General features: G+C 37.6%; 1 long non-coding RNA gene across 1 annotated transcript; it reads left to right on the top strand.

Annotated features, from left to right (window-relative positions):
* Positions 1 to 1,060: 1,060 nt before the first annotated feature.
* LOC119916365 lies at positions 1,061 to 9,407 on the top strand. Its single transcript, XR_005447092.1, has 4 exons — positions 1,061 to 1,493; positions 3,138 to 3,170; positions 7,855 to 7,906; positions 9,310 to 9,407. It is a non-coding gene; the product is annotated as an uncharacterized LOC119916365 (long non-coding RNA).
* Positions 9,408 to 10,504: the final 1,097 nt, after the last annotated feature.

The following is a 10,504-nucleotide window of genomic DNA, read 5'->3' as shown; positions in this document are numbered from 1 at the left end:
CAAAATCCAAGAAGAGATATAGGTGTTTCTTTAATTTCTCCTCAATAGAAAAATTTACTTTTATACTAAGGTGAGACCAAAGGATTTTTTCTCCTACGTCTTAAATTCAACTCAGGAGAAACAACCACATATCATCTCATTTATATCTTCCTCAATCAAAACAAGAGATCTCTAACTGATCTTGAATAAGTCTAATTTAATTTAAGTACCCTGAACATTGCACCATATGAGACCAGAGAAAGAGCCAAAGAAACCTCACATATGATTCCTGTAAATGTTAAGTATTTTCATTTTAGGGGCTTTATACTTTTGCTCCCCTACATTTTTAAATCCTGTATTGTATTTATTGCTGTTTATCTGAACCCTATAAAGTTACTGAGATGAAGAAAAATAATTATTTGTCAATGAAAATATTGCACAACTTTGTTACAGCCAGCATAACTGGAACACCAACCACTGATGTTTGGAGATTAATTCATTAAGGACAGAATGCATGCATGAACTGAGGTACTACAATGTCATACAGAATGAGCACTTTTACTTTTGATACTTAAGTATATTCACTATGACTATGGAATACTTTTATACCTTTTTGAGGACTTGTGATAAATATCTATTTCTACTTTTCTTGAGTAAGGGACCATTGTACTATATTTAAAGTAACTATCAGCTGGATGGTGCACTGGAAAAGTTGTTGCACTTAAAACAGAAGTACAGTATTCAAAATGTGCTCAGGGCATCCTTTTTTATCTCCTGAGGACAAAAAAGAGCCATTAATAAGACTGAGCAAAGCATCTCCCTCAAGTCTCTTCCTATGATGTCTTAGCCAGAACCTGGGCAAATGTGGAGGGAACACAGACAGTTCTCCTGACAGTGTGTGAGGTCCCCCTTAAACCTCCGCTGCCCCATATACAAATACACACAAAGTGGCCTGTACAGTTCCACAGATTCAAGACTCTCTAAAACCACCATTTTTCTTTATACGTCTAAAATTGTATAGATTTTGTTACTAGCTGCATTTCAGATTTAGATGAATAAAAACAGTCAACAATTAAATTACGGTGTTTGCTTATGGTACTTTTATACTTTTAGTTAAGTAAAATTTTAAATATATGAAATTTTACTTCTAACAGTATGTAAAGCCTGGTGTTTCTACTGTCACTGATAAATGTGTTTCTTGCTTTATTTTAAACACTGTAGCCTGTAACACAGGCCTCTGTGTCAGAGCTGAGAAGTGGAGAATATTGTGGTGACTTTGCAGCCTCTCGGCTCAGGCTTAATTAATGGGCCATCAGCGGAGGGACACGCCCCCCTGCACCTGGAACTTGCCCCCCTCCCCCAACCTTTCAGCAGCGCAGCAGAGAGGAGCAGAAGAAAACAGAGAGTGGCCGGAGTTTGGAGAGATTTGTTAGCAGGAGTTTGGAGAGATTTGTTTGAAAAATTTAAAGACGAAGACTTCATCTTAACCGACGCAAGAGGCAATTTCAGAGCAGGTAAGATTTATAGATATTTCTGCTTCTTGTCAAATGATGTTAATGTGCAATATTATTTTGAATGGAAGAAAACAGCAAGCTCTAACTTTAATTGAGTGGCTCCAGAACCGCTCCAGTCAGATCTCCAGCACACAATTGATAGGTACATGGTTTAACATGATGGCAGAAGTGCATATTTAATGGATTTAGTGCAGATGCAACAGAATAGTGCTGTTAAATTGTAAATATTTTTTTCTGTGTAAATAACAATACACTTATAGGCTACTGTGCATGAGGCCGTATTTGCTTTGCGACAAATCCCAGTCTGTTTTTTCTGCTGCCACAGCTGCTTTTAACTCCCCTGTTACTGTCAGTAACAATTCCACCTCGTGTTAGATCCATGCAGAACTATCTCTGGTGTGGTTTTTAGTCTGTAGTAGTACCTTCTTCTTTTAACAAATCTTCTACTAATGCGAAGTAGACAATGTGCTTCCTGTTTATACCGGCACGCGCATGCTCAGTGTAGGCTATGTGGACGGCCACTTCACGTATTCAGAGACAGAGATCCATTCTGTTATGCAGATAAAATGCTGCTGGGGACGGAGATCGTTTTTGGTTTAAATCTCCTTTTAAACAGAAACGTAGTAGTGCGGATGTGGCCCAAGACAGGTGAGCCAACATTACACCTGAGAGAGGACACTGAAGTAGATGTAACACAGTCTCTTTTTATTATTATTTTGATCCCAAAGCAGCTCTGTTCTCATGGCTTATTGTGTGAAAATTAAATATTTATCAGCTACTACTTGATTGATTTAGTACCCTTTCCTATTGCCTGTCTCACTCCCACCTCTGTGACTGTCTGTTTAGTTAGTGGAGGGAAAGCTTCTGACAGGGAGAGCTGAATAACAGTTGCCACCATAAAAAGAAGAAAACGTGATGTTTCCTGACAACAGTTTGTTTATAAAATTAGGTAAAATCTGCCCGCAGCCTGCAACGGATTTTCAAAAAGTAACACTTACTTTATAAAGTACACCTGTAAAGTCTTATACAATCCATTACAACAGTGCTGCCACAAAGTCTACTTTAATGATGCCTTTAATCAGTTTTCTTTTTTGACACAGTCATATAGGTGTTAAGTGAATTAAATTTTTTAGCACTGAGGTCATAGTTGGTGAAAATGTTGTACTGGACTACATCATATTCAGATGTGTTTAATATTCCGCCCTACTCATATATATAAACAGGGAGAGCAAAATCACCTTTCAGTGTAACAACACCTTGAACTATAGGCTTAGTAATAAACAGAACTGAATTTACACATTCCTGACAAAATGGTCAGAAACTGAACCTGTTGTACAGAATTGCAGTAGATTGTACAGGTGTCCTGAATAGTCGCTACTGAGTATAAAGCAGTATCTGGAAACAAAGCACAAATGGCACATTGTCTCACTGGAGACTTGAGACGTAACCTCGTATTTATGACAGGGTGTCCAATTCACTTAAAACATGTGTTTATTCTCTCTCTCTCACTGTGTAGAGAGATGTATTATATGATATGAAATGCAGCAGTACTGTATCACTTAATATTACTACTACACATTGTTATTTTTATATTTTGTTCAGAGTATAACATGACATCATTTTCATTATTCTCATTGGTGTTAGGTCCAGGAAGAGATCGCTATGAGTCAAACACAGGTATGTGCCTTTACAAACTCTTTACTCCATCCTGACACTGACTTCTTTCTTCACTGTAAAAGTAGTAGTAGTTGTGATTCAGCGTTAAAGCTGACATTTTTAAATGAAACAATATCAGCTGCAGACCGATAATATAAACAGGAATTTAGGGCTCGGGCAATTCGTCAACATAGTCGATCCAGTGTTGGCAGGATTCCCCCGGACAAGCTAAAGTTTGGAAGTATTTTAGACAGACAGTCTCTGTGATCTGAGAAAAGCTTCACTGCAGCACAACTGTCCACGAATACGTGAAGCAGCATGAACACGTGAGCGAAAGTATCCTGGAGCACTGACGGCAGCACCGCAAATCCTATTTACTTTCTGTCGCCACACGAGCATGGCACATCATCAGCACAAGGACACGTAGTATTTCTTAATCGCTTTCATGTTAAAAGTAATTTTTGCCCCGCTGCTGTCATTGTAGCATAACGTTACACCTCAAGACATCGAACGTTCGGCCGTTTCATATTTTCTGTTTTAATTAACGGCCACATATGAGCGAGAAAACAGCTGAAACTAACATTACAGACGATCTGTGACTGTCTGTACAGTCTGTGAATCCTTTCAATTGTTTTCTTTGCCCGACACTGATGCAGAAATGCATTTGATTATCATACTGCAGTACTCAATATTGAAATTAATCCATGTCAAAAACATTAAAAGTTTTAAGTAAAGTAGCCTAATAATTAATGTCTGTTATTGTTGTTATCACAACACATCAATGGCGTGGAAATTTGATTCATTTTAAGATTTGCTGCTATTCTTATTTTTTATATATATATATATATACACACACATTATTCTAATGTGCTTCATCAGGATGATTAAAATATAGATTTATTTATTAGGAATGTTTTTGATATTTATTTTGGATAAATTGGTATGTTAATCGAGTAATAGGCAACTTTTTTCCTTTTAGAATACAGAAAATTAGTCGTTAGATTAATTGGGTAATTGAAAAAATAATCGTTTGATTAATTGACTTGAAAAATAATCGTTACGTACAGCCCTAATCAGAAATTGAATATCTGCAGGCTTAGAAGTTGTGATTATTTTACAGTACTTAATCTTAACGCTGTTCCTGAACTTTAGCTGCCAGTAATCTTACTGCTAACATCAGGCGAGATGGATTTATATAGCCTGCAGTGGAAAAGCTACATTTTACAAGGGGTTGGGGTAAACAGCTGACTGAATGGGATATTGCTCAGCACTGGGGATGTAGCGATTGCTGGATTTCACTATTAACCGTGCTTTAAAACGTCACGGTTAATTAATCAGCGTTTCCCACACATAGGGTTTACTTGGGCGGGCCGTCCAGGTAGATTAACAGCTGCCCAAGTAAATTTGGCGACCCATTTTACAATTGTTTTAAAATAAGTAAGTAAAGGTAATACATAATAACTTAAATAATGTGGCAGGTTGTTGGGGAATTAAATATAATTGTGACACTTACAATCAATGCTGTCGCACTGAGATCGAGCTTTCAGTACAACATAAACAAACAAAGCAGGTGTAACCGACAGCACCGCTGCGCTATGAGGCCTATTTTCAATGGCTTGTGCCACGCCAAAGCTTGACGAGCTCGCACGCAAGCAGCAGTCAAATTAGCTGAACTTTTGCGCTGAACCCAGCTTCCACACAGTGCAAATCACTTCTTTTGTGAAAGGTTCTTTATGGAAGAACGTTGTCCTCTGCCGACCTTCAGTCACTGAACATTTAACATCCTGTTGCTTCCTCCTGTCTGTGCTGAGAAAATGTTGCAGGTGTAAAACACTAACAGAACATCAGGAGCTTATAAACTTCCAGAACTGTGGGCTACCAATTACCTGCATTTCAGTTATTAATAACGCTGCATGAGACATGTTCTCAATTTTCATCATTGAACATTCATCATCATTTTCACTAAAACTTATACATGTGGATGAGAGTTGATGACAACAGTTCAGTTTATTCCCCTCCCCAATAACAATTTCCCCTGGGAGATAAAGTTAATATCCTCTTATATTAATAATAATACTTAAATATTATAGTTTTATAATTGTTAATGTAATATTAAAAACCTACTTAAGTAATTACTAGTGTTGTTAAATTAATTAATGCATAATAATCATGATAATCTTGAAACCGTGATTATTCCTCTGACTATAATCGTACCAACAAAATCTGTAATCGTTGCATCCCTACTCAGCACAAGCCAGTCTCTCGTGTTTCAACAGTTTCATTTACCAGTCCTGACCAGCACGCACGCTGTCACCGTGTACACGGACTAAAACTTCTAGTGAAGTTATGGATGTTATATTATGACATGTTAGAACAGTTGCAACATTTTGGTACGTGTGCTTATTCACTTTCTCGCCAAGTGCTGGATGAGAAAAGTAAAGGACTGTCATGTCTATTCACTAAATATGGAGTTAGAGCCAGCAGCCAATTAGCTTTAGATAATATAGATTTATTTATATTTAGCATGCACACTAAAGTGATTTGATCTTCTCAATAAACCCTCAGAAAGAAAGACAATACATGTATTCCCCCAAAAAACTATTTCTTCAAGGTAAATTAACTTTTACGTTAATTGTCAGTTATTAACATAATTTATTTGTATTATTCAACACTATACTACTAAAATGACTATGTAAAAAAGCCTTTGTCCTGAGCATGAACTCAAATCAGTCCCTGCTCGTTCTGTTCTCTCAGACAAAAGTTGATGGCAGATTTCTTTTTTAAATGAAAGTAGAGTCCCAGGCAGAGACTGCAACTTTTTGGCCAATCCTGAGAGCAAGATGTCAGTGGGACTGCAGTCAGTTTGTTGCTGTGCCTTGTCAACTTGCAAAGTTGTAGATACCATGCAGTTCTTGCTGCGACAGTCGTAATGTGGGTAAAACGTTGAGAGTGGATGACAAGTAAACGACCTACTGAAAAATAAGTGGAGTCTGTTCAAAGATGTCAACAGTTTATTAGTCAAGATTCAATTCAGTTACATACTTGTCAGTTTGTGTACTTTGATTGTATTAATAAAGCAAATGGAAATAAGTGATTATTATATTGGTTTTAATGATTAGGTTGTTATGAATGTGGTCATTCATAAAGTAATTCTATGGAACAAAAATTTTATACCCACAAAGATACATTGGGAATTATTATTGTTATGTAATCATAGCACCCTAAATTGTGACAGATTTCCCAGCCCTATCATCAATAGGGATGCAACGATTACAGATTATTGTCAGAGAAATAATCACGGTTTCACGATTATGCATTAATTTTCACTAGCAATAACTTAAGTTGATTTTTAATATTAAATTACATTAACAATTGTGTTTCTATAATATGTAAGTATTATTACTATAAGAGGAATATTAACTTCATTTATTCCCCAGGGGAAACTGTTAATAAGAGGGAAATAAACTGAATTGTTGTCATCAACTCTCATCTAGACATCATTCATGCAGTGTTATTAATAACTGAAATGCAGGTAATTGGTAGCCTACAGTCCTGAAAGTCTAAAAGCTCCTGATGTTATGTAGTGTTTTACACCTGGCAACATTTTTTCAACACAGATGTAACGTTAAATGTTCAGTGACGGAAGGTATTGAAAGGACTATGTTCTTCCATAAAGAACCTTTCAGAAAAGAAGCGATTTGCGCTGGGTTCAGCACAAAAGTACTTCGACTGCGGCATGGCGTGCGGTGCGCGATCCTCTACACAGCAACAAAGTGCCCTAGCGCGGCGCAAGTCGCTGAAATAATGGGCCTCTTTCTGTGCGGTGGGTCTGAAAGGTTACATGCTGCTTTCTTTGTTTACGTTGTACTGAAAGCTCGACTCTCACCGCTACGGCATCGATTGTAAGTGACACGTTCAGGTTTAATTCCCTATACCAACTAAGGTGGGTCTCTGACATTGACAGCTTTGTGTTGGAGAGATTTGTGCAGCGCTGTTCATGAGAGACGGAGAGAGTGAGCGAGAGATGTTGCGCGAATATATACACTGTAGAAACAGTTACACCTTTAGAAGAGCAGTTGATATTCAGTCCTCGTATAATTATTAGTGTGCAATTATCTGATTAATCCTCTGTCAGTACCACAATTTCCACGGACGGTGTTTATACTGTATGTGCAGTCATTATTTAAAAAAGGCCTAACAAAATTAGCCGAGTGTTATATAAAAAAATCTAAACAACACTAACAAGTATGTGAAATATGTTTAACAAAAAGAAAATGAAGAAAGGAAAGAAAATGCTCGCAAAGGAGGTATTGGGTGTGTAATTGCTCTAGTTTTAGTATAGTGAAAATGGTGTAACTGATCCATACAGGCCAGTAACATTGGAAGGTCAAGACAAGTCATTTTAAAACTCCTTTTATTCACCGGCAGTCTTTGTACTCTGCAACTTGGGTTTTTATTAGAGCACAGAGTAATAATAAATGACTGTTGCTGTTTTTCACAGGTGAAAGTCTCACTTTCACCTCCACCCCACACACAGTGAAGAGAGGAAGACCAGTGGATAATATGTTTTTGGCAGTAAGGATGCTGTCCATTTAAAACCTGAAACACTTTTCAACTCTCTAACAGTTAACAAATACAGAAGGATGCAACCTTACCCACACTATATAGTATGAGGTGTTACTTTTTGTATGCTCTTGTTTTTCAGATGGAGGTTCTGACCCCTGCGCTGAGTTAGAGATAAGGAGAACTCACTGATGGTGAGTTAAATTGCTTTAATTATGAAATATACAAAAACTCCTGCCTTTGTTTCATACTTTAACTCAGTCAAAAGACAAGTAGAGTACTACTTTACTCTTACTGTAAGTCTATGTGTACTTTTGTTTGAGTGTTTGTTTGTAACTCTTTTCTAATTTATGATGGTCAGTGTTGGGCAAGTTACTCAGAAATTATTATATTTACTAGTTATTACTCCTTTAAAGTATTACTTTACTTATTACTGGGTGGGCAATATTAGATTGTGGACGATTAAAATGTCTCCACGATCTATCTTTTCAGAGAGATCATTACTGTCGTGCTACAGATCACAATCTATTTAGTTCTGTCTGCGTCCTCTGCTGTCTACTAAGGCAACACAGTAACTGTTGGGCCTCATAAAATAACATTAAAGTTCCCCGTGTCCCCCAGCTACTCTGTCTCAACTCTCTGTGATTTACGGAGGTTGCTGATGAACAGATGTGTTACTTGTTGCTAAAGTAACTGCTAAGTGCCATTAAGTAGCTGCTGTGATCTTATAAGCTCAGTTAGCCTAGTGGTCGTAGCTGACTCAGCCCGGACTGGGAGCTCGCAGCACCTGGGAGTGTTTTGTGTTTAACGTTACACCTCTACTCAGGCACTGGAGGTTTTAGGCCTCAGCAAGCGGCGCTGGTTTGGGCACCAGAACAGGAGCCAAGCGTGCAACGACACCGCGCTCAGCAGCCTCCCAGTAAACACTGTATGAACGGGACCGAACACAGACTTTGGACAAGTTTGTGCAGCGGTGTTCACGAGAGAGAAAGAGAGCGCGAGCCAGGAGGTGCTGCACGAATATTTGCTCCTCAATACAGCTCCTCGGTCAAACATGATTTTAAATATGCCTAGTAAAAAAATTTTTAAATTAATGTGGTGGTCAGCGTTGACAATTAACCAAATTATAGGCTAATTATGGGAAACACTGCTTTCACTACCACCCTGCCTTTGCCCCCAAACAAAGCATCTCTCCCGAGTTATTAACTAATATCGTATTCACAACAGCGAGTATGCTATGGTCTTTACATACGGTACCGCTGAGCTGCCGCACAGTCGTGGATTCATGTCAAGGATGGTGCGTTTAGTAACGAGTTTTTTAGAAAAGTAACTACACTTCACTTTACAATTACACTACTAGTTACAGGGAAAAGTAATATTATTACAGTAAAGCGTTACTGCCCTAACACTGATGATGGTAAATATTAAATGTGTTTTTGTGACCTTTAACAATTAACCTTTTTTGTCCCATGGTAAGAGAGTTGCAATCATCTGTCAGTTCTTGGTTGTCACATTTAATTAAAGCACTTTTAAAAATCCATTATACCTGAGGTTTCATCGACTAATAGGAAATGATGTTTGTCTGTTCCTGTTGTAGATGAGACCCCCAGGCTTCCACAGAAGAACAAAGTCAAACATGAGAGAGCAAGAGAGCATGGAGTGAGGTAGAGAGAACTGCGATGTAGAGTGCCTGGAGAAAAGGCCTTGGCTCAAGGGTCATGGAAAGATGTCAAACTTTGTGTACAACACAATTGTGACCCTTAGACAAAGCGGCGCTTCACGTATTCTTAAGTATTCAAAAGCCAAATGTTTTTGCCATTTACAGTCTCCTACTGAACTACTGATTGATAATAATCTGAAATTAATCTATCCTGGACCATATAGTGTCAGATGATGTACTGTAAAAAGGCAAGACTAGCCACAATAAGCTAGTGTTCAGCGTTCCTAAAACTCAAAACCAGTTGTAAAAAATTCAAAGGATTATTTTGTTTTCATTGTACTTTGCAAGACAGTGTTCCTTGTTTTCAATTGATTGTCTGATAATATCAATTTTCTTCATATTGGCCCTCACTTTAATTGGTGAATTAATAGTAGTTATGATACAGTACACTTTACTGTATTTTTTGAGTTGTACAAGAGGCAATAGTTTGTTTCTGGAATAATTTATTTCTGTTTATGCTTAATAAACAATGGATTTGGGGGTGGTGATAGCGCACTTCAATCCCCCACTGTGACCCATCCACTGTGTCCCTGAGTAAGACACTTAACCCTAATTGCTCCAGAGGCGTGCGACCTCCGACCTCCGACATGTATAGCAATTGTAAGTCACTTTGGATAAAAGCTTCAGCTAAATGAATAAATAAAATGGATTTCTTTTATATCCCTGCAGCTTTGTTGAAAGTTGTTTATGTGGATTGTTCAAGTTATATTTACTTTAGTAAAGCAGTAATTGACCAGTAAGTATGTATGTTTGTACAGCAGTCAAATCGATGGTCACCTCCATAAATTTAGGTATTCTGCTTATCTATGAATCTCAGACTGGGCAATTCTTTTTAAAAATGTCCATACTGACTTATTTTTACATAATGTGTTATACTAGAACATTAAAATTATTAAATTTAATGCTAAAAATAGAAGGTAGTTAAACTAGTCCATTCTGAAACGAACTCAATAGCGCCCCCTTGAAAAGGTCCCCACTCCAGTGGTAAACTGGGTTAAAAAAATTAAAAATTTCCTTCATGTTTTTTAAGGAACTGAGGTGGAAACTGGCATCAAGGTGCCACCCAGTGTTG

Source organism: Micropterus salmoides, unplaced genomic scaffold (assembly GCF_014851395.1).
Source record: "Micropterus salmoides isolate LMB-PRFRI ecotype aquatic unplaced genomic scaffold, ASM1485139v1 Ms_hic_scaffold_21, whole genome shotgun sequence".
Lineage (NCBI taxonomy): Eukaryota > Metazoa > Chordata > Actinopteri > Centrarchiformes > Centrarchidae > Micropterus > Micropterus salmoides.
This window is presented reverse-complemented; position numbering and strand designations above follow the sequence as displayed.